The sequence below is a fragment of the Sciurus carolinensis genome, chromosome 3 (assembly GCF_902686445.1).
Source record: "Sciurus carolinensis chromosome 3, mSciCar1.2, whole genome shotgun sequence".
NCBI classification, from domain to species: domain Eukaryota; kingdom Metazoa; phylum Chordata; class Mammalia; order Rodentia; family Sciuridae; genus Sciurus; species Sciurus carolinensis.
This window is the reverse complement of record NC_062215.1, coordinates 141,453,222-141,474,652: the sequence shown is the minus strand read 5'-3', so window position 1 is coordinate 141,474,652 and position 21,431 is coordinate 141,453,222.

Below are 21,431 nucleotides of genomic sequence, written 5' to 3'. Positions count from 1 at the left end.
ATTTAATATGGTTGCAGAGATGTTAAGTTTTGGATCCAATACTCTGGGTAAAGAAGATTGACACTCACACCTTAATAGAACCTATGGTATAAGTTTGCTAGGTCTGTCATGACAAAACAGCAAAGACTGTGTGGCTTAAACTATAGAGATTTGCTTTCTAGTAGTTCTGGTGGCTGGAAGGCCAAAATCAAGGTAATTGCAGGTTTTGTTTCTCTTGAGGTCAGTCTTGGCTTTCAGATGGTTGCTACTCTGCTTCTGTGTCTCTTTACAGTGTCATCTCTATAACCACCTGTGTGTTCCAGTTTCCTATCAAAAGATTGGACATTGGTCCATTATGATAAATAATTTTAACTTAATTACTTTTTAAAGTTCTTATCTCTAAATACATTGAGACATTGAGTATGGGTTTCAACACATGAAATTTGAGGAAATCTAGTTCAACTCATAGCACCAAAATATAGTAAATTATACTAGCATTTTTCAAAATATATTAAGAAACACTACTCTAATATTGCTTATAAACAATAAAATTATTACATAAAAGTATATGAGAATTATTGAAGGGAGATAAGGGGCAGAAAAATTAATGGCAAATAATTTCAATTGACATTAATGTAAATTAATATGTGATGCCATGAACTTGTCTAATTTGGTAAATGAGCTAATCTCTTAGTAAAACGATTGTACACCATCTTACAACTTATGGAATACTTTACAGTCATAACATACAAAGATTTAAAAAGCATGAAACAAACACCCTTCTATTAAAATATTCAGATAATCTACTTGTAGCTAAAAAGTAAAGAGGCACTGGGGTCCTGGGTTCAATCCATAGCTGCACCAAAAAAAAAAAAAAAACAGGAAATGTAAGCAAAATATTATTAAATTATTTTCTTTTGAATTTGAATGATATTTCTCATGGCATGAGAGGTCTTAAGGCCAATTTCATTTGCTAAAGTTTTGAAAGAATTTCTGTAAAAGTGTATATTGCTTACCTTACTGGTTAAAAAAAAAAAAAAAGTAGTTTTCTAGAACACTCAGACACTCTATTAATTATCCAAATTCTGTAGTGGATTCCATTGAATTAATGCCAACTCACCTGGACAAAAAAGCAAGGGAACAAATATGAATGTAATAAATTAAAAGTCTCAGAGCAAGACCAGTTTGACACAAGGAAACTTGAACAAGTGGTTGTACACAGTCTGTGAATGACTAGAATCACCTATAGTAACCATTTAAAGTGATAATTGGTGGGCAGCATAGTGCTGATGTTGTATGTCAAAGAAAATGCACAGGTCTGGACACATGAGTAAAATTTAAAATAATCTTGACTTATTTTGTTAAGACATGAGTTGTGATATTCCTTAGTGTTATAATATTAAGGAAAAATATAACATATAGAGTTTTTTATTTATCATGTACTCCTTCAAGATGTAATGTATAAAAATTGTTATAGTAACTTGCAGCATTTTGAACACAGCATCTGAATGTTCCCTGCATTCACAGGTGATCCACTTCCTGCTAAAGACTGAAGAAATATTTATAAGACTTAATCCTTAAAATTACTAAGCTATAAATAAGCACATAAAATCAAAGTCTTATTTAGAAATGTAATAAAAAGAATACAAAAGTGTAATATTTAATGAATGAATTCATTCATTAAAGTGTCTTAGAATAATAGATAATACTAACTTTACTATTGCTATTTATATTCATTAATAAAAGAATTTAAGGGATCTTCTCAGAACCAAGCAGCTATGTAAGCCTGAAGTAGTGCAAAAGCTGAACATTTGTTATAATATAAAGAAAATATTAATGTTATAGTTTAATCTACAAATGTATGAGACTATTTCATTTTGTATTTTCTGAATCAAGAGCAACATTTGATAAACTTTTTAATTCTCATTTCTCATTTATGTTTCAAATTCATATTTGGAGTTTTATTTAATTAATACATTTTAAAAAGCAATACAGGAAAAAATATTTGCCCAAAAATACTTTTCTTTTGTACCAAGGATTGAACTCAGAGGCACTTGACTCCTGAGCCACATCCCCAACCTTATTTTGTATTTTATTTAGAGACAGTGTCTCACTGAGCTGTTTAGTGCCTCACTTTTCCTGAGGCTGGCTTTGAATTAGTGATCCTCCTGCCTCAGTCTCCTGAGCCTCTGGAATTACAGGCATGCACCACCACACCCAACTCCAAAAATACATTTTTGAATCAATATTTTGATTTTGATTTTGCCAGTTCTTTCTTACTCCTTAAGATATTTCAAATTAGAATAATCTTCAAAGCTTTTATTCACTTAATTAATACTCTAATTTGAACACTTTATACTTTCAAGACATCTATTTAGAATATTCCGTACCAGGATATTTGTTACATGTTACCAATAAGCAAGAATTGAATTTTTTCCCGAATGTAGATCTCATACTAGTCTAATGAAACAGTAATATTAGGTTAAAACTACAACAGAATGTGGTGAGTAAACTAATAATGTGTAGTAGGAAATGATGAACAGGGAGAATAGCCATCTTTCCATCTCTTCTCTTGGGAAATGGGAAAAGTTATATAATACATCTGGGACTAATGAATAAGTAGAAAGTTTAGTACTTGAAGGAAGAATGTGACCTAAAAGGAGAATTTGGGACAGAGTGTAATGAAAATCGAGGACATATTTGAAGATGAGGCTTAAATGATAGTTTGGAGTCACATTTTTCAGTTTTTTTTTTATGTCTGTCTAGCCAGTTAGGATTTTATCATGTAGGCACATGGAAGTTTTTAGCAAGAAAATCATGTGAGAAAATTTAGAGCAATAGAAGATATGCTGAAACGGGAAGAGTATGGTTGCAGAGTCGAGTGTGGAAGTATTCCATCAGCCCATGTGAGAAATAAAGGAGAGGTAGCAACTGCATTAAATTAGTGTAAATTAAGATAGATATAAAAACAACTGAGTTGAAAGTTGAAATGATGTAAAAACTAACCAAAGGGAAGCTATATAAGAAAATGAGGATCCAAAGACAAATACAAAACTTTTTACTTTAAAAAATTGGGTGCAGAAATACCATTACCAGAAACAAGAAAATGGGGGGTAAGAAATGAAGTGGTATGGTAAAAAATATGAGATATTTTGTGTGACAATTTCAACTGGTAAACATAAGAGAGTATATAATATGTAGATAGAGTTAGAAATTTAAATATGATTTTAATAAATTCAAACATTATAAAATAATTTTATTAATCTTTTAAAAATTTTTTGATAATTTGTTGTTTTTCCTAGATGTGGTGTCAAGACTTTTATAACCCTTTACACATTGCAGCATTATTTTTGGCTTCAATTACATTTTATTTTTTGTTATAATTATTAACTCTTATTAATTATAAAAATTAATGGAATTCACCGATAATTTCATACATGCAAACATTGTGAACTCATGATGCCCACCCATTCTTCTTCTACAAACCCTTTTGATTAGAATTAGGCATGAATAAAACTGACTTTAATGCATACTTAGGTTTTTACTAGCTCACAAATTTTGATTATATGAACTTAAGCTTTCAATGCAAGATTTTAATCCAATTTTACTTGATGTTCTATTAAAATATTTATTTTAGTACAATAAAAAGTTTATGATTTTTTTCATATAAGGTTCAAAGTTTGAGGTCTACAATTCTAAAATGACTAAGATATGTTTCTTCACTTTGCTGTGCTTTCACATTGCTGTGCTCCCACTTTGAGTCTTACATTTTTTTTTACTGATCAGATTGGTCACTGAATCCTACAATTCAGGCTTTATACAACTAAATAACGAGGCTTGTTTTGATAAACGTGTAGTTCAGGGGTGAAAAGATGATCTTTTATGTTTCTTATCAGGTGATTTCAATCATGCTTGCTTATAGGAGCATATAGTTGAAACTAGTGACATTTTTGGCAAAATATCTCATTTATTATACTTTTCCAAATGCAGGTTAAATTTATGTCCTTCAGTTTTTTTTACTGCTTTTCTGTCACATTTTAAATTCTGTGGAAATACAAATGTGAAGAAGAATGACTGCATATCAATGAAAAGCAATCTATTTGTGTCTTTTTTGGACTGATGGAGTTGAACAACATGGCTGTGTTAGACACATATTTAATTATTTGCTTCCCTTAATATTGAAAACCCCTTTGAGATTCAGCTGTTGGTTTCTTTCAGTCTCCAGCTGGTGACTCATGAGGTCTTCTCTAATGCTCATCTCTATTCCGTACTACAGACTGGTAAGCTTGTCATTCACCATTCTTAACATTCCCCAGGTTCAAGGGGATACCTGGAGAAAATCTGCCCTGGCAATGTGTGCTGCAGGATTCCAAGGGGAATCTACCTGAACTGCTCTTCCCAGGCCTAGTGACTGATACCTGTATGATTCACTAAGTGCTTATACCAAACTAGAGTTGGAAAATAGTGTGACTATCATTCCTGCTAAGCAATATCCACAGATTTCATAAGGTAAACTCTTCTTTTTATTTCCTTGGACTCTTCCAGTGCATTCCTTCTGAGAGTCTAATAGAGTCCCAACAAGTCCTGAAAATTTATGCCAATCTTCAATTCTTATTCCTTTCCCTCTTTTCCCAGATCTTGAAGACAATGCATAGTCTCTCCAAATTTTATTTCTGATCCAAATAATTTTCTCTGAAATTAGCAATTTAGTGGATTCTTCTTTTCCTTAGCAGATAACTGTCTTCAAAAGAAGAAATTGTCTTCAGTTTATTGGTCAGATTGGAGAAATAGAGAAAAAATCTTCAGTAATACGAAATATGCCATATCCCTGAAATCTATGAATTAATATTTTCAATACTGGAGAGACTACTAGGTTAGAAATCAACAGACTGGCACTTTTGTCTTAATTTTCCAATCAAATGATTGTTTCCTGTTTATCAAATTACTGTGGACTCTCAAGCCTTTGTTTTCCTCATATAAAGAGTACAAAATAAAGGACTGTTAATAAGTTAAATTTATTTTTTTCATATTTCTATGAAGTTTATTACATAAAATGTAGTTAGACTTACCAACCATGGTATTAGCTACAGACCTTTAAACAGTCTACTGCCTTGTAGACTTGGCTACATCCCCCTTTGGGTCCTCATCCTGACACCAGCACTATCTGCCAAGGAGAAACCCAGAAGGAAAAATATCCACCTCTGTCTTGTATGATAGTCCCACTGACAGCAGTTCTGTTTATGGACGTGACAGTGACCAAGTAACTCTATTCCATCTCCCCTAAGTCATGGACTAGGAACATCCCTGTCCAATCACTGACCTGATCAGAGACACATACTCAAAGATAGGAACACAAACTTTGGTCCAACCATGGAATCTACACAGATCTATGACCTGGTTCTAGTCTTGCTTAGCCATAGTCTGAGTGTAATCCTACCCTCCTGGGATCTGTCCAGTGACTGGAAAGGAGTCATATCTACCTACATATCTGGTAAAAGACATTCCACCTGCAGACTTAACTGCACATCCTGAAGTAGACCTTGTCCTAGCACTAAACCTACTGAGAAATATGCTGTCCACCCCAGAAGCAGGCAGGGTCTACATTTGATCAGCTCCTGGTAAAGTCCTTTCAACTGCAGACCAGTAGTGGGCACAGTAGCAGCCACATGACCTGACTATAAACTAACATAAATACAATACCAAAGGAAATTCAATCTGCTTAGTTTACTTGCTGAAGCCAGTTTCCAAAAATGGAAGAATTTGCTCCTTCAAATGTACAGACTTCATCACCACTATGTGGATCACACAGAATTAGTCAAATAGGATGTCACCAAAGAAGTAACCAACCACAAATAAACGAAGATATAAAAACTTCCTGACAAAAAGAAAATCATTAATTATCTTGAGAATCACAATAAGACATAAGACAAAAAGAAAACTAAAATCAGAACAACAATGTCTGAATAAAATGGGAAGTATACTAACAGATCAAAACATACAAAATAATAAAACAGAAACGCTGGAACTGAATAATACAAAAAAATCTCAAAATTTAAGAGATCTTCAAAAGAAACTGGGTCAAGTTGAAGAAAGAATCAGTGAACTTGAAGTCAGAATATTATAAATTAGGGGATAACCATAAGACCAAAAAAATCAAAGAAAATATTCAGGACTTACAAAGTACCATCAAATAATGATATATACTGTAGAGAACTCCCAGAAAAGAAAGAGAACAAAGAGGATCAAAATATTATAAAAAATATTGCCTGAAAAATTCCCCTGTGTTGGAAAGAGTATGAATACCCAGATTTGTGAAACTCAAGAAAATCAATACACAAAAAATCAAATTAATAAAACTCAAAGACAGAAAGAATTTTGAAACTAGCAAAAAAAAAAAAAATAGATTTGTTACAGACACAGGAGTATCCATAAACTTATCAGATTTCTTAGAATAAATTCTGCAGGACAGCAAATAGTAGGATGCTCTATCCCTGTGTTAAAAGGAAAATGAGAGTATCAACTCAGAATCCCATACCTGAAAAAGATGTCCTTCAGAAATGAAAGAGATATAAAGACATGCCAAGACAAATAAACTTTAGGAAATTCATTACCACTAGAACTGTATTATGAGAAAGACTAATTAGATTTGGGAAAAAAAAAAATAACCACCCAATGTAACCACAACAACAAAACATCTGAAAGTATAAAATCACTTGTAATGACAAATACATAGCCAAATTCAGAGTGTCCTAATATTATAATTGTGGTGCTTAAGTCAATTTTAACTCTAGTATTAATGTTAGAAGGCACAAGTATTAAACTTATGATAACTACAGTAGTTCCTTAATGGATTCACAATATGAAAACTTGTGAAGGTTGTATCTGTAAGCCTCACATCACAAAGTTAAAAAAATTCTGTAGCTGATACACAGAATAAAAAAGGAATTAAAATGCATCACTGAAATACATCAATGGATCACAAAGAAAGAGAGCAAAGAAAAGAAGAAGGAAAAAAATGACAAAACAAAAAACAATTAATAAAATGGTAATAGTGTATCTTATCTATTGATAATTACTTTAAATATCAATGATTAAATTCCCCAATCAGAAACACAGAGTAAACCAATGGATAAAAAAAAAAAAAAAAAAATGCTGGGAACTGAATTAGAGCAAATTATGTTCCATGCTTTTGTGATTATGTTAAATTATATCCTAATGTTATATGTAACTAAGAAGAATAAAACATATTCAGCTCTATGCTGCCCACTTCAATTTTAGGCACAAATATTGGAAAGTGAAGGGATAGAAAGATATTTCATGCAACCAAAAGATAAAAGAAAGAGAACAAAGAGGATCAAAATATATCAACCGAAAGAGAATGGGGATAACTATGTAAATATCAGTCAAAAGGGAAATTTCCTCAAACTCTGTCACAATATAAGAAGTTGACTATATAATGATAAAAGGCTCAATTCAATAAGAGGCCACAATAATTGAATATATGTATGCATGAAACTTTGGAGCAACTAAATATATATAGTAATTACTAACTGTTCTGAAAAAAGAATTAGATAGCACTGGAGTCATAATATTGGACTTTAATATCTCACTTTCAATTTTGAACATACAGACATAAAAAAACCACTAAGGAAGTGATCAGACTTGAATAACACAATAGACCAAATGACTCAACATAATATACAAAACAGTTCATTCCGCAGTAGAGAATGCTCATTCTTCTTAAGTTCACATGGACCATTATCAGAATAGGTAAACTAGGTCCCCAAAAATGTCTTAAAATTTTAAGAAGATTGAAATCTTGTCATTATAAGTATCTTTTCCAAACACAATTGTGTTTAATGAAAAAGTAACAGAGGAAAAACTAGACAATCTAAAAATTTGAAAATTAAACACCATACTTCAAAAAAAGCAATGAATGAAGGAAGAAATTAAAAGGGAAATAAGAAAAATCTTGAAATGAAAGTGGAATCATAACATTACAGAATTTTAGAATTCATCATCAAATAAGTTTAGATTGAAGTTTGATAAATATCTACATTAAAGACCTAAATAAACATCCTGATATCTCAATGAAGATATTTAAATTTTTTTTATTTTTACAGATTGTATTTTGATTCATTGTACACAAATGGGGTACATCATTTCCTTTCTATGGTTGTGCACAAAATAGATTCATACCATTTGTGTAATTATATATAGTGTAATGATGTCTGTCTCTTTCCACCATTTTTCACATACCTTTCCCTCTTATTTTCCTCTACATAATCTAATGTTCCCCCTTCTTCTCTTGCCCCCCATCCCCAAGCGTTTTCTCAGCAAAGAATACAATTAATTGTGTGAAAATAGAGCCTACAGAGTGGGAGAAAATCTTTTCCACAAACACTTCAGATAGAGCACTAATCTCCAAAATGTATAAATAACTTACAAAATTTTACACCTAAACTACAAAGAACCTAATCAATAAATGGGTCAAGGAACTGGACAGACACTTCACAGAATAATAAAGATCTCAAGAAGCTAAAAAAAAAAAAAAGTTTTCTATTTGTTTTTTATCTAACCAGTCCAATGATAGCAGAAGGAAGAAAATAAGATTATATCAGAAATAAATAAAATAGAGACTAGAAAGACAAGTAAATAATGATGAAACTATAAGTTTGTTTTGTGCAAAGATAAAAGTGACAAAATTTTAACTACATTAGCCAAGAAAAAAGAGAGATGTGATTCAAAAAAAGTAAAAGATGAAAGAGGAAACACTAAGACCAATACCATAGAAATATAAAATCTTAAGTGAGAACAATGAACAATTGTACATTAACCAATTGAATAACCTAGAAGAAAGGAATCAATTTCTAGAAACAAAAAAACCTCTCAATACATGAATACAAAAATCAACAGAAAATTAGAGTAGACCTACATATAATGAGATTTAAGTAGAATTTTAAAAATCTCCCAATAAGACCATGTGCCTTCCTAATTCTATCAAGAAATTTAAGAGGAATTAAGATAAATAGACACTTACAAACTCGACCTACAAAGTCAGAATTATCCTTATTCTAAAGTCAGGGAAGAATACTGCAAGAATGTAAAATCAGAGGGCAATATCCCTGATGAACATACATTAAAACATCCTTAGCAAAGTCCTAGCATACAAAATTTGATATCACATTAATAGGATAATACACCACGATGTAGAATTTCATCTTCATTGTGAAGTATTAAGAATGTGGAAACATGCTCCTTTGTGGTGTCTGGAGGTAAGTCTTTGGTAGGTGATGAGGATTAGAAGGTCATCAGGGTGGAGTCCTCAAGACTGAATGCTGATTGTCTTCATAAGAGGGTGGAGTAAAAATAGGAGCTAGACACAATCTGTGCCTTCCCTGTTTCCTGTCAACTGATACCCTATGACACCTTGGAATTCTTCCTACCCAAAGGCTATTACCAGTTGTGGGTCCTCGGCCTTGGACCAGAATCATGAGCTAAAATTTTCCTAATTTTTAAAATATAACCCAGCCTTGAACCTTTTATTATAGTAACAGAAAATGGACCATTATAGTGTCCAAGACCTAAAGTATCTTGCATTGTAGGAAAAGGCCTTCTTTGTTCTATCTCATTTCAGATTCATTTTCTACTGTTTATCCCTTCATACTTCATGTTCCAGTAGTAATGTAAGAAGTGCCACCTCTCCATGTTTGGATAAGTTTTGTATCTGCCTAGATAGACCTTACCAGATTTTGGTTTAGAAAATCTTGTTTTCCTTAAATCCTCATCTGTACTTAATTAGATTATACCCTCTTTTTCCTGTGGTAAAGCAGTCCTGAATTTCTCTCCAATTTCCAATTGTAATCCATGTGCACCTTTACTCTCTGATTCTAACATATTTTAGTATATACTTAACTGGTTGCAAGTACTCTCCTAGTACGCTGTGAATATTTGATGTCAAGAAACATGATTTAGTCATCTATGTTGCCAGGGTCAAGGGTAGTATCTTACATTTAGGGTATGTTCATTAAATGTTTCTGGAATTAACTTATGAATGTGAACACTAAAATGTATATGTCTGCTATGAAGTTTCATGAGTAGAATGTATTGTTTCTGAGACTTATTTTTTTCATTGTCAGTGGGAGCATTCTGAGTAAGTGAAATGGTATATTTATTTTCTTTCTCATATTTTTCTTCTTTTTCTCTCCTCACTATACAATTAACCAAATATATCTAAATATATATATTTATACACACACACACACACACACACACACACATATATATATATATATATATATATATATATATATAAGAATTCTGTGTTCATGCATAGGGCAAAGAAAAATTTTTATATGCACAGATACTGTTACATGAAAAAAGTTGTTTCTAAGAAAATTCTTAAAATGAGGATTTATTATTTAAATAATAATGGATATAAAACAATGAATTTTTTAGGTTTAATCACAGACCTGAACACACTTACTTTTCATTCATCTTTCTTCCTTATGATATAATTTTATTTTCTTTATTCAGACTTAGTTCAGAATTTCTTTTATCTTTATTAAGCATAATATACTTTCAAAATAGTCCTGCAATTTATTATGCAAACCCCTAAGATGTGTCTTTGGAAAAGGAAAATGATGTGTTTAGCACCTGCTTGAAAAGACTTGAATTAGAATGATACAAGGTTTGCAATCTGAAGCAAGGCAATGAAGTATTGTTCCATTTATTGGACATGTAAGGCGCTTAGTGGTTTTGATCATAAAACAGAAAAAGGGAATTGAATCTTTGACATGAAAAGTATTTCACTTCCTTCTTCTCTATATACAATGGCAGGTGTTTATTATTTGGTAAGAGTCACTTTCTAATATTATTTTTAGCAAGAAAAGTAGTAGTCTGACCTCTGAAATGCCAAACTTTAAGGGTAAAATGTCATCCAAAATATGTTTTAATAAAAGCGATTCACCTTGAAAAAGGCAAGCATCTGTCAAATGTCTGATCATGCGCACCCTGATCAGAGCTATTGCTAAGTTTGAAAGTAAAGTTGAAGAGGCAGAAAGGGAATGTGATGTGAATGCTGGTTCCCTTGATATCACCCTTAAAGAAAACAGGTAGAAATAAAGTAAGCTTTAGATTGATTATTTGAATAAATTGTAACTAATTAACACTTTCTACATTTTGTTAAATTGTTATCAATTTCTCACTGGCATATAAACAAGCAGAAATGTTTAAAATTTGTTATTAAAAGTCATAAGGCACCTGTCATCCCAGTGGCTAGGGAGGCTGAGGCAGGAGGATTGAGAGTTCAAAGCCAGCCTTAGTAAGGACTAGGCTTGAAGCAAATCAGTGAGACCCTGTCTCTAAATAAAATACAAAATAGGGCTGGGGATGTAGCTGGGTTGAGTGCTCCTGAATTCAATCCCCTGTATGCCCCACAAAAATAACATCATAAAGCAAAGGCATTCATTTAACCTTTCATAAAAAGCTTAAAATAATTTAAATGCCCAATGTTTTAGGAGTGCTTAGTTTGTGACCTAAAGCATGCCAAGTACTGTTGGGGTTTCTGGGACCCCCAGCCTTGGGCACGGTCAAGATGGCGCCTGGCGCTGAGCCAAAAGCGGCCAGCTATACAGTAAACAACCAGCGAATTCCTGATTGGCTAGTTAACAATGTGATTAGAGCATGCCCCCCTCGTGTACCTATTCTATGCCTGCAGCTGTCCGCGCGTTTACCTCGTGTACTCTCCCCTGATTGGTTGAAGTGTATATAAGCCTGGTGGGTGGGAGAGTAAGTAGAAGCTGAAGCTGAGAGCAAGAAGAAGCTGAGAGTAGGAGTAGTAGAAGCGAGGAAGAAGAGTGCGAGCGAGGGCGAGAGCCAAGTGGGAGAAGCGGAGCGGCCGAAGCAGGCGTGAGCCGAGCGGGAGAAGCTGAGCGACCGGAGCAGGCGAGAGCTAAGCAGAGGGAAAGAGAGTGAGAGAAAGAAAAGAGAGAAGGGGATAGAAAAGAGGGAAAGAAAGGAAGACTGTGCACAATAAACTTCCAAAGCTTCAGACGTTTGTCGTGTCTCTCTCTGCCGGCAGAGGGAACGCGATAAAGTACTTTATAGATAATAGAAACTTTAATAGATATCTCACTGAGTTTATCCTATTGTTATCTTTTCAGATTAGAAAATGACAAGAAATCCCAATGCCACAGGTTTTGGAGGAGGATTCAGAGACTAACACATGAAAAGCTTTTTTCTGATTATAAAGTTTTATTTGTAAGGTTCTATGAATGTAGAAGTACACGTAAAGCTCCAGTTATTGCCTACTATGAAACTCCATGAGTATCCATGCTCATGAAATTGTTTCCTTCCAGTATTTTCCCCTACATTTTTACTTCACAAAGGGGGCAAGGCTACAATCTCATTACAGTTTATTTGTTCATTCTGCATATGTGCTCAATCTATAGCAAAATAAGAAGATGCAAGTGTTACAATACAACTTAGAAGTGAGAAACAGATATGGATCAGGACCCTGAACTAATTTTTAGCTCCTAGAATTTCCATGTCAAAAATTCTGCCTTTCAGTGAGACTCAGTGGTACACACTTATACTCCCTGTACTCCCTGCACTTATACTCCCTGTGCAGGAGGACTGAAACTTTGAGGTCAGCCTCAGCAATTTAGTGAGATGCTGATTCACAGTCAAAAATAAAAAGGACTGGAGATATGCTTTGTTAGTAGAGCACCTCTGGGTTCAATCAGTAGTATTGGAATATTTTTTTTGCCACCCTCTTGAAGTTAAAAAGAAAAAAAAAAACCTTTTTATAAACAAACATTTCAGAATTCAATGAAAATGAGTACATTCTATGTGACTGAATAGAGACCAGTTTTCCAAAGTTTAGTTAGTAATGCTAATGATGCACATGTGAATTTTTTAGGAATTTTGTCCTATTTGATAAACTAAATTTGTAAGAAATATTTTCAACTTAACTTTGTTTTTTAAAAGCTAACTAAAACACACTTTAGCAAAAGTATAAAGTCACTAAGTAAAGTATTAGTTAAATACAGATTCATTAATTCTTTTATTAATTTGGGGATTGCAGAATTAATTGATAAACACTGTGGGATGCTAAACCATTATTTAATCATGGAGTATTAAGGATGGAAGTAGTAAGATCATCTCCAGCACCTGGGTAAGATTAATCATTAGCTTATAAAGAGATAATCTTTACTTCAACAGATGAATAGAGAGGCAGAGAAAAATCATATGGTATTAATAAATTTTAAGAGCAGACATTTGAAAGAACTCTTTGGTAAGTATTAGGGCATAATACAGGTAAATACATAATAAATTACATGTGAAATATAGCAGAAAGATTAAGTGCTAGTTTTTATGTTCCCCCTTTCCCAAAAAGAGAAGTATAATTTTATCCTTTAGCAGTTAGACAGATAATTAATTTTTACTACCAACGCTTAGCAACTGTCAGGAGGAGGATATTTTAAGTTTTAAATTCTTAATCATGCTGCCCAAACTTCTCTCAAAATATATTAATAACTGCAACAATAGAAGTATATTAAATATAAATAGTGCTTTAATATCTTTTTTCCCATCATATAAAATCCTTCGCTCCACAAATGAGAGCTTGTCAACAAGATAAGCATACACCTAGAAGGGAATAATTGATGTCAGATATTAAATTTTCTGCCTGCAAATGACTTTAAACAGGTTTCTCTTTGAAACATTTCAGAACGTGTTTGCAAGTAACTTGGAAGGACTTAATCTCAATTTAGGATAACCTTGCTTGATTTGAAGGATTCCCATTTACTAGTAACCAGGATTTCTTTAATACACTTTGTACTATTTGTTAATACTCTTAAAATCTCTTGTGGTATGTAAGTTCAATATGTATACAGATGCAAAAATTCCTCCTTCACTCTTCTCAACCTCAGAATATACTTTTCATATCTCAACCAAGAAGATTTCCAAAACTCTCCAGGAAGAACTCTGAATTGACCTGAAAATTAGGTATAGTAGAGTTCATTGTCCACTCTTACTGAAGAAATCTATAAGTACCTGTAACTTTCTAAATTTGGGGAAGAATGACCTTACTTTTTGTTCATTCCAAATTATATTTCTCCTTTCTATCAACTCCCTTCTTTGTAAATTTTCTACTGAAATGGAAAAAAAATCTCCATACTGCCCAAATTCTTATGATTAATCTATGGAAGTCCTTATGTTACTTCATATAAGAATAAGCTTGGCTTTGTCTACCACTAAACTGCTAAACATGACTGGAAAACAAAATGATTCATATGTAGCTGTGAGTAAGTATGATTTTTAAACTGTTCTATTTAGTTATACATGACAGAAGAATGCATTTCGATTCATTGTACATAAATGGAGTACATTTTCATTTCTCTGGTTGTACACAATGTAGAGTCACACCATTCATGTAATCATACATGTACATATGGTAATGATGTTTCTAACTCCACCATCTTTCCTCCCCTCCATCCCTCCCCTCCTCTCGTTTCCCTCTACACTATCCAACCTTCCTCCATTCTTCCCTTACCACCCTCTCCGCCCCATTATGTATCAGCATCCACTTATCAGAGAAAGCATTCAGTCTTTGGTCTTTTTTGGGGGATTGACTTATTTCACTTAGCATGATATTCTCCAACTCCATTCATGTACCTGTAAATGCCACAATTTTGTTCTTCTTTATGACCAATATTCCATTGTGTATATTTACCACAGTTTCTTCATCCATTCATCTATTGAAGGGTATCTAGGTTGACTCCACAATCTACTATTGTGAATTGAGCTGCTATAAATATTGATGTAGCTTTGTCACTATAGTATGCTGATCTTAAGTCCTTTGGGTATAAACCAAGAAGTGGGATAGCTGGGTCAAATGGTGGTTTCATTCCAAGTTTTCTGAGGAATCTCCATACTGCTTTCCACAGTGACTGCACCAATTTGCAACCCCACCAGCAATGTATAAGTGCACCTTTTTCCCCACATCCTCACCAACACCTATAATAGTCATTCTAATTGCAGCAAGATGAAATCATATTATAGTTTTGATTTGTATTTCTCTAATCACTAGAGATGTTGAGCGTTTTTTCATCAGTTGATTTTTCTTAAGATAGTAGATGTTGTTTAAACTAACCTGTTTCTTTGTTTTGTTGTGCTGTGCAATCACTTCAATTTGATTAAGTGAATAATTATTAAACAAGTGGTATGTCTGATGTGGTAAGATTACTATAGATCAAAGACACATAAAACTTGTAAAAGAAAGAGGCATTTAGTATGATTATTACAATATCCAGAAAGGATATTGAAATAGATTATTTTCAATATAATGAGAGGTGTACTGTAAAATGGTTGTATGTCTGAGGATTTGGAAAAGCAGTCATGTACATGAGGAATGATAAGGAAGTGAAAATTTGGAGAAGAAACTTCTCAGGTAGTGAGAAGTGAAGAACTTCTCAGGTAGTGAAAGTGTATAAGAATGTCCCAAAGAGAAGAATCACCAAGTGCACAGGCTGGATGGGGGCTAAACAGTGAAGAGTGAACTTCCCTGCGGTGACCATGGACAGTAGGACAGAGAACAGCATCCATTCACTTCTGTTCAGATGTGGAAATGTGGGTGGGACTGAATTCTGACAATGTATTGTCTGCTTCGTTTCCTGAGTTGAACCAAGTAGAGTTTAATCCTAACTCTGCCAGAGGACCTTTCTACTCTAAATGCAACTAACTACCTAACCATGCTCATAAATTCCAGTCCAGGAGCCAAAATCTGTAATCCAAATCATCTTCCAAAAACTTAAAACATATTATGAATATTAATAATCCTAGAATGAAATCCTAAAATGTATTGAGCTACCTAGCTTAATAAAACAATTTAAGAAACAGTCCGTATGACTGCTTGATTAGTGTGGTTACCAATCACCAACAATTTCCCCTTCCAGGCACATAATTGCATTATACTTTCTGATCTCTTAGAATTTGGTGGGGCCAAATGGCCCCAAATGTCAATCAGCTGTGAGCAAAAGTGTCAAGATGTATGAATTCTATGCCAGTGCTCTTGATTGCATACAGTTTCTTATTTATTGTTGCCTGACTTTATTCCTCGGTTCCCTTAGTCCCCTGCTCCCACTCCCAATGGTAGCCTGAAGAGGTAGGGTTCTGCATAGAGGACCAAAACCTAGAACTCAAAAATGGGCCCTATCAAAAGAACCATGATTCAGTTCCAGGGAACCTTATTGCCTGGCCAATTTTATTGGGACATAAATCTCGTTAGTAGGATTTTAGATCCAGTGGATCCGTCAGTGTCCTGTCCCCACTCCTAGTAGATTATCAAATACTGAGTTCCAAGTGAAGAACATGCCCATATTTTATTCTATTGCAGTTCTTCATATATGTTATGCATATATTTTACACCTTATGATTTCCTTTTTCATTGTTCTAATACTGCTTTTATAACAGCAAAAGTTTTAAATTATCATTTATCTTTTTATGTTTCTTCCTTTCTGCTTCCTAAGAAATCTTTATCAATGAAAAGAGTGTGAAGATTTTCTCTCACCTTTTCTAAATTTTTTCATAGTTTTAATCATAATGTTTTATAATCACAATGTTTAGGTATGTGTCTAAAGCAAAGCATAAAATTTATTTAGATCTTTTTCATGTCACTATCTGGTTATTTAAACATAATTTTTTTAGAACACTACCTTTTATTTTCATTGAATACCTTGGCACTTTTGTAAAACATAGATTTGATTACATGCAAATGAAAATATTTCTGGACTAATATTTTCTATTGATCTATATGTCTTTTCTTATTAATTTCAAGCTGGGTACTCATTTTGAAATTTATCTCTATGTACATGATATCTTAGACAGTATTCTAAATTCTTTAATTTATATATGTGAGCATATAAAGGCACAATTGGTTTCTGTGTATTGAACTTATACACTTTTTTAAATGTGCTTATTATATCTATTAACTTTCTCATTATTTCACTTGGATTTTCATAATATTTCATAGTATTCAATTATATCCTTTGGAGATAAAGATAGCTATGTTTCTTCCATTAAAAAAGATGTGTTATTTTTCCTCTTTTTTATGATACCAGGACATCGATATAATGTAATGTAAGTGGTGAAGAGCAGGCATGCTTGTTCTTCCCTGCTCTGTTCTGGCGTTGGTGGTTTTCAGTTCAGGACATTAGGTGGGGTATTAACCATATGGGAAGTATTTTGTTCTTATTTGTTTGTAGATATCATTTGTCAAATGTGAAAGTTGACTTTGGTTAGTAGTTATCTGAGATTCTTTTCCTTGAATGCCTAAGAATTTAGTCAGATGTTTCTGTGCAAATTTGAATTTGGTCAAATATCACATATATATGATACACACACACACACACACACACACACACACACACACACACATACTCACACATATATACATATGCTGACATTTTGGGCATACATATTTACTATTATTATATCTTCTCATAGGTTTGTTCCCTTTATCAAGATATAGTGACTCTGTTTATCTCTTCTGATTAATTTTTATTTGAAATATGCTTTGTTAGATATGGAATAACTATTCCTGCTTCTTTCTTGAACTCTGTTAGCATGGAATTTTTTTTCATTCTTTTACTTTCATCCTTTGAATGTCTTTGCCTATGAGATGAGTCTCTTCAAATAGCAAATAGTTGGTTGGATCTTGCTTTTTAATCTAGGCTGCCAATCTATATCCTTTATTTGGGAAGTCGATATCACTTAAATTTCATGTTATTATGAATGGATGTGTATTATTTCCTAACGTTTTAATCTGCCTATTGTATCTAATTTGGTATTGATTTTCACTTATTTAGTTGCTCTTCTAGTGAGTATCATCTAGTGAGTATCAGCTTTGGGGTTTGTTTTTGAGTTCTTACATGTAGTACAATTTTAAATATTATGAACATTAAGCACTGACTTAGTGCTCATGGATTCTTTTAATTCATCCATCTTTTAAAAAGTTTTATTTCTCCATCAATTCTGAAAGATAGCTTTGATGGATATAGCAATCTATCTGGCAATTATTTTCTTTTAGAACTTAGAATATCTCATTGCAAACTCTCCTTTATTTTAGGGTCTGATTTGAGAAGTCAACATCTGGAAATCAATAAATGTAATTTATCATAACAATAGTCTTAAAGTTAAGAATCATATGATTATTTCCATAGATGCTGAGAAAGTGTTTGATAAAATACAGCACCCCTTTATGCTTAAAACACTAGAAAAATTAGGGATCGTATGAACATACCTCAACATTGTAAAGACTAGCTATGCTAAGCCCATAGCCAACACCATTCTAAAAGGAAAAAAAAAAAAAACATAAAAACTGAAAACATTTCTTCTAAACAGTGGAACAAGTCAGGGATGCCCTCTTTCACCACTTCTATTCAACATAATCTATTAAACACCAGCCAGAGCAATTAGAGAGACCAAAGAATTTAAAGAAATATAAATATGAAAAGAAGAACTCAAGCTGTCACTATTTGCCCATGACATGATTCTATAGTTAGAGGATTCAAAAAACTCCACTAGAAATCTTCTAGAACTAATAAATGAATTCAGCAAAGTAGCAGGATATAAAATCAATATGCATAAATTTAATGCATTTCTATTCATAAGTGATGAATCCTCTGAAAGAGAAATCAGGAAAATCACTCCATTCACAATAGCCTAAAAAAAAAAAAAAAAAAAAAAAAAAAACTTGGGAGTCAATCTAACAAAAGAGGTAAAATACCTCTATAATGAATGTTACAGAACACTAAAGAAAGAAATTGAAGAAAACCTTAAAAGATGGAAAGATCTCCCATATTCTTGGATAGGCAGAATTAACATTGTCAAAATGGTCATTCTACCAAAAGCCCTATATAGATTCAATGCAATTTCAATTAAAATCCCAATGATATTCCTCATAGAAATTGAGAAAGCAATCATGAACTTCATCTGGAAGAATAAGAGACCTCGAATAGCCAAAATAATCCTGAATAGAAAAAGTGAAACAGGATGTATCACAATACCAGACATTAAACTATACTACAGAGCAATGGTAACAAAAACAGCATGGTATTGGCACCAAAGTAGAAAGGCAGACTAATGGTACAGAATAGAAGACCACATAAATACAGCCACCTCATACTAGACAAAGGAGCCAAAAACATACAATGGAGAAAAGACTGTTCAACAACTGGTGCTGGCAAAACTGGAAATTCATATGCAGTAAAATGAAATTAAACCTATACCTCTCACCCTGCACAAAACTCAACTCAAAATGGATCAAAGACATAGGAATTAGACCAAAGACCCTGCACCTAATAGAAGACAAAGAATCTTCATCATGTTGGCTTAAGATCAGACTTCCTTAACAAGACTCACAAGAAATCAAAGCAAGAATCAATAAATGAGATGGATTCAAACTAAAAAGTTTTTTCTCAGCAAAGGATACAATCAATAATGTGAAAAGAGAGCCTACAGAGTGGGAGAAAAATTTTTCCACATGCAAATAAGATAGAGCACTAATCTCCAAAATTTATAAAGAACTTGCAAAATTTTACATCAAAAATACAAAGAACCCAATCAATAAATGGGCCAAGGAACTGGACAGACACTTTACAGATATATAGGTGATTAATAAGTTTATGAAAAAGTGTTCAACATCTCTAGTAATTAGAGAAATGCTAATGAAAACAAAGATTTTATCTTACTCCAATTAGAATGGCTATTATCAAAAACACAAACAATAATAGATGTTGGTGTGGATGTAGGGAAAAAAAACACATTTTTACATTGCTGGTGGAGTTGCAAATTGGTGCTGCCACTCTGGAAAGCAGTGTGGAGAATCCTCAGAGAACCTGGAATGGACCCACCTTTTGACCCATTTATCCCACTCCTTAGTTTATACACAAAGGACTTACAATCAGCATTCTACAGTAACAAAGCCACATCAATGTTTATAGCAGCTCAACTCACAATAGTTAGATTGGGGAACCAACCTAAATGCCCTTCAACACATGAATGGATAAAGAAACTGTGGTATATATATACAATGGAATATTGTTCAACCATAAAGAATAATAATATTATGGCATTTGCAGATAAATGGATGGAATTGGAAAATATCATGCTAAGTGAAATAAGCCAATCCCCAAAAAACAAAGGCTGAATGTTTTCCCTGATAAGTAGATGATAATATATAATGGGGATGGGGGATGGAGGGTGAGAGAAGAATGGAGGAACTTAAGATTATATAGAGGGAAATGAGACAGAGGGAGTGTATGAAAAATGGTGGAATAAGACAGACACCATCACCCTATGTACATGTATGATTACACAAATGGTATGAATCCATTTTGTGTACCATAGAAATGAAAAGATATACCCCATTTGTTTACAATGAATCAAAATGCAGTCTGTAAAAATAAAAAAAATTTTAAAAATAAAAAGAGAAAAAGAAGTGAACCTTTTTAGTTAGCCTCTAAATCTAAATGAGACCTGGCATTTATCTCTTGCAGCATTTTATTCTCATTTTCTACTTTGGGAATTTTGATTGTGATGTTCATTGGAGTGTTTTTTTTTTTTAATCTTATCTATTTTGGGTCTGTATGCATCCTGTTTGTAGATGTCTACCTCATTTATAAGGTTAGGAAATTTTTCTGTTATTATTTTACCAAATATAAATATAGGTATGCTTCTTCCATTAAAAAAATATGAATTTCTTAATGCCCTTAGCCTGTATCTCTATGTTCTCTTCTATCCCAATGAATATTTGGTTTGTTATCTTGATGGTGTTTTAGAGAATGTATCAGTTCAAACCTATCAAAGCCGTAAGGACACACACACACACACACACACACACACACACACACAATCATGCTTATTGGTAAAAAATAAAATAATTTAAAAAATAAAAAATAAATTAAAATTTTAAAAAGGAAAAGGGAGGATAGTAAACAAACCTCAATGAGTAATAAAAGTTTTCTTTCTGCTGAGGTGGTCAAAACTGTGGGTGAGAATCAAAGTTTATTGCTTATACTCTCAGGCCTGTCTTTGTATTTTGGTGGGAATGGTGACTTTTTGACCCTTGGTTCATGGACTGGGAGATGTTAAGTCCCATTTGTTTATGTTTCTCACCAAGCTGCTAGCTGTTACAGCCAGTGCCAAAGCTGGTTGCAATAGCTCTCAGCTTCCCATCTCCCAGAAAGGATGGGATAGATTGAAGTGTGCTGATGAACGATGTACTCCTGTAGTGGGGCTGTTGCAGAGTATAAATTAGAATTTCATGTAGGTGCAGTTTAGTCGTGGCTAAATTTTGGAACGCTGTCCATGGCTATTTAAGATTTGATCCACATTCCCCATAGTTGGGCAGTTGCAATCTCTTCTGGTGTCTGGTTCTCAAGGTCCTC